At 30.8% G+C, this 4,989-nt stretch overlaps 1 pseudogene; it reads right to left on the reverse strand.

Annotated features, from left to right (window-relative positions):
- Positions 1–1,934: 1,934 nt before the first annotated feature.
- Positions 1,935–3,065, reverse strand: LOC113560075 (annotated as a pseudogene).
- Positions 3,066–4,989: the final 1,924 nt, after the last annotated feature.

Genomic DNA, 4,989 nt, shown 5'->3' on the forward strand with positions numbered 1-4,989 from the left:
TATTGTGTTTACTATTCTGTATATTATATTAAATTTTGTTAAAAATTTGATCATTTTATTAATAAAATCTTCTTATATATTTTTATACATATGAGCCAGTGGACAAAATGAACATTATAATAATTATAAAATTTTCATTTTTTTTTATTTGATCAGTTTGAAACCTATTCCATAAACATCAGCAGGTTAATTTCAGTAAGCATAACTATACATTGTACAGAATTTAGAAACTAGTGCATCTCAAAATTAACTCTGAAAAATATTAATTTTATTAGGGCATGAAGTCCATAGCCTTTGTAATTCCTAAATATAGTAAATATTAAGCAAAATTAAATGTTAGTATGCATTATGTGCCATACAAACTGTAGTATTTTTGAGCCCTCATCATGTGGTCAGCGCTTCCGGTGGCAGTTACAAGTGGTATACTTTTTTCCGGCCGCTATCATAATGGTACAATATAGAAAGTGTTACACCTCTATATATCCACCTTGGGTATACCCACTGTGATAGATAACAACTAGTTGTTACCTAATGATAGTGCAAATATACAAATTACTTTTTGTAAACCTACGGGTCATTTATTATATATTATTACAATGTAGTGAGATTGTGTGAATAAATATTGTATAAAAAAAAATGGACAATAGAGTAAATAATTTTTAAAAAAAGACCGTTTATGTAGATAAGATAATAGATAAATTATCTAACACTGATCACAGCTATAAAGGTTTACCTAGTGGTGTAAACGAATACTTACGTCCATTTATTAATGAGCTAAATATTCTTTTAAATCTGGTATTAAAATTTAAAATTAATGATAAGCAAATATACTTCAAAGTAGCTCATATTGTAGCTGATGCATCAGCTAAGGCTTTTTTATTAAATGTAAAAAATTTTAATGGCTATTTTAGTTGTAGTTCTTGTGAAGTTGAGATTAAATTGATTATAAAGTTTGCTTTTTAGATTTTTCTGTACCACTAAGAACAAATTATTCATTTAGATTATAACTCCATAAAGTACCATAAATATGGATTTAGTCCATTAGATGATCTTCCAATCGATATAATAAAATGTGTGGTCTAAGATTACTACATGCATTGTGTATGTCAAGGTGTGATGAAAAGATTATTGGAATTGCGGATTAAAGGGAAAAAGCCAGTAACAATTTTGGAAGAAAAAAAAATTCCATTTTTTTAGCCCTTTTTAATTTGAGAAAATTGGTACCGTTTGCTACTGAATTCCCTTTAGTCAAGTTTTGTTATACATAGGAAAATATAAATAATATAATCATTTTCTTCTCCTATTTGTATCTATTAGAATTCTGTGTTCAGGTGAATTTTGTAATAAATGTTAATGATTTGGCCTCAAAATTGTTAAGAGAATTTGTTCAAAATTATTCATCTATACAGTGTGTAAACGGTAATCGAGAACACTCAATATCTTTGCGTAGAGACCTGCTATTTGAATTCTGTTTTTTTGGCAGTTGTTATGACATAAAAATACACATTTTTATGGTCTTTGAATTTTTTTTTACTTAACTAGTCACGCGCATGCGCATGTCAACTTTTTTTTTTAAATGGCAACCCCCTGCCTTAACCACAAATTAATTTTTGCCTATTTTTTTAATGAATTTTGGTAATTGAGTCAACTTTCTAAGTCCAAAATTGACCAAGTTTGACAAGATTGACATTTTTATAACTATTTATTACGGTGATATTCATACGTTATTTTAACTTCAATTACTGAATAATTTTCTCTTTAATTTGTGTAATAAATCATAACTTATTATAGCAGAAAAAACGTAAATTAGTATGTTGTTTATTTCTTTACATTTAATGGATCTATTAGAACGTATTAATAATTAATAACAAATTCAATTCTTATTTAAGTTACCAATTTATTTAATTAATAAAAATCTAAAAATAAAAAAAAATCTAACGAATAAATTGTTCAAACTGTTCTCCGCCGTGAACGAAACATGCTTCAGCGCGCCGCATAAATTCTTTATTTGTTGCAGCAGTAATTTGTTCATCAGTCAGTCGATTGCATGTTTCTGTTATCTTATCTTTTAAATTTTGAAGATTTATAGGAGGATCAGCATTGTTTTCAAGTGTCCCCATAAAAAAAAATCTAGTGGCGTAAGGTCAGGTGATCGTGGTGGCCACTCAATGGGTCCGTAAGTTCCTAGCCATCGATTTTGAAATTGTGCATTTAAATAGTCGCGAACTATGTGAGCATTGTGAGCTGGAGCACCGTCGTGTTAAAAAATAATATTACCTCTTAGAGCTAAAGGAATATCATCAAGCATCATTGGTAATTCATTTAGTAAAAAATTATAATATCGTCTACCATTGAGTGTTCCATCGTAAAAAAATGGACCAAGCAATTTACCACCAATTAAACCACACCAAACGTTTGTTCCCCAAACAGTTTGATTGTTGGTTTCAAATGTCCAATGTGGATTTTGATCGTCCCAGTAACGGTTATTCTGCTTATTAATTACACCATTATTAGTAAATTTGGATTCATCTGTCCATAATATTGAGTTTAAAATAAATGGATTTTCGTCTAAACTGGTCATCAACCACGCAACAAAAGCTAGTCTACGAGGTGCATCACCCTGACGCAAATGCTGAACTAAATCTGGTCGATATGGATGCATTTTATGTTTTTTTAATATCTTACAAACTGTGGTATGAGATATTCCAAGCTCTCTACCAACGTGCCGTGTTGAACTTCTGGGATTTGCTCGAACATAGGCTAATAGGTTTTCCTCGACCTCTTCACCTAAAGCATCACCTCGTCTTTGTTGTAAATTATTTACCCTTTTAGAAAATGATCCATAGGTTCTTAGATTCCTTTCTAAGTTATAAAAAAAACTATGGACAGGATGTTCTCTATCTGAAGTAAATAAAAATAACGAAACTAACTTAGAAGATTATCTAAAGAAAAATAAAGACAATTATACCTGGGTAACGTTGTGCATATGTTTGTGCCGCAAGACGTGAATTTTTTTGACACTCCCAATAAATAAACAACATATCAACTTTATCTGAATGAGACATATTTGTCACGGAGTAACGCACGGTTTGAACGATGAAAAATATCGAAATGTTCAGTTATTTCATTTATCTCATCGTATTTAATTTTATATCAAATTGTCATACAGATAAAAGTTTACTATAAGGTAAACCTAATGTTTAATCTTATTAATGACCGAAAAATACGATAAGTATTAGATTAGCAGAGGTAATTACCTAATTAATTTGAACAATTTATAAATACATTTATAATTTAACGTTCTAATTGAAAATTATTCAGTAATTGAAGTTAAAATAACGTATGAATATCACCGTAATAAATAGTTATAAAAATGTCAATCTTTAACAATCCTATAATAATTATTTTCAGAGTTACAATCAAAAAGCTGAAAATCGAGCGCATTTATTTTCTATTTTTTTTTTTTTTTTTTAATTGCTGTAACTTGGTCAATTTTGGACTTAGAAAGTTGACTCAATTACCAAAATTCATTAAAAAAATAGGCAAAAATTAATTTGTGGTTAAGGCAGGGGGTTGCCATTTAAAAAAAAAAGTTGACATGCGCATGCGCGTGACTAGTTAAGTAAAAAAAAATTCAAAGACCATAAAAATGTGTATTTTTATGTCATAACAACTGCCAAAAAAACAGAATTCAAATAGCAGGTCTCTACGCAAAGATATTGAGTGTTCTCGATTACCGTTTACACACTGTATATGGACCTCAGTTCATTAATTACAATGTGCACAGTTTAATTCATCTACCTTTTTTTGTTAGTTTATATGGTCCATTGGACAAATTCAGTGCTTTCAAGTATGAAAATTATCTTCAAACTCTAAAAAAGTCAATTAAATGTTGTAGATATCCACTTTCTGAAATAAAAAATAAAATAATAGCATTTGAATGCGAAGAATTGAAAACTACCACAACAAATAAATGTATTTTAAACTCTTTTAAAATAGATGAAAATCTTTCAAACTTTAAATTTACATTTTACCATCAAATTATTTTTAATTCTCACAACTATATTCTTTGCTGTAAAAATAATAAAAACCAATTTTGTATACTAGAAAATTATGATATAGTGATGAATGATAATTAAACAAATTTATAAAATTAATACAGATAATATGATCAAATGATCAATTTTAAAATTATTAAATAAGTATAAGTGTTCGCCAAAAGGGCTCTTAATATACAGTTAGCCCCAATGACTCGCACTATAAGATGTGGTAATATGTAGATAATATAAAAAGAAAAGAATTTTGTCGAATTATTGTTTTAGTTATATTAAATAATAACAATATTAATAATAATTATAATAAAGGTGGACGTCTCCACAGATTACAATATATAAATAATAAAAGGTTCATACATAACCATCCAAAAGGACTAGGGTAATAAAATAATAATAATAATAATAATAGTAATACGACCGTGATAGCGTCGACGACGTGATACGACTGTTATCATGATGATGATTGGCCATCGGGTCCGACACCTGGCACGACGACGGCGATTTATCGGCACAGCCGGAGGTCAATGACCGTAAGTGCGACACGGCAAAACGTCGAAATAATCGGGCAGCGAAAACCACGCGGTATATAAATAACAGCGGGGCGAACAACACACGTACTGACCGAAAGCAGGTGGCACAACGAACACAGTTCGCAATTCGAAAGGAGGCTCTTCGGTCTGAGTACCACGAGACTCAGGATCCGTAAAATGCGGCGCACGCAAACCGACACGGTCGCTCACAGAGCAAAAAAAACCAAAGGCCGCAAAATGCCAGACGTACGGCGGAGCAACAACTGATGACCACACCAAAGCACGGCGGGCGGCTTGCTCGACGTTAGATAGCCAGACGGACATCGTCGGCTATCGCCGATTATCATCGTTAACGACAATAATAGCACCGATAAATATTAGGCCGTGTGTGAGTCGCGAACAAA

The sequence above is a fragment of the Rhopalosiphum maidis genome, chromosome 3, assembly GCF_003676215.2.
Source record: "Rhopalosiphum maidis isolate BTI-1 chromosome 3, ASM367621v3, whole genome shotgun sequence".
Classification (NCBI taxonomy): Eukaryota; Metazoa; Arthropoda; class Insecta; order Hemiptera; family Aphididae; genus Rhopalosiphum; species Rhopalosiphum maidis.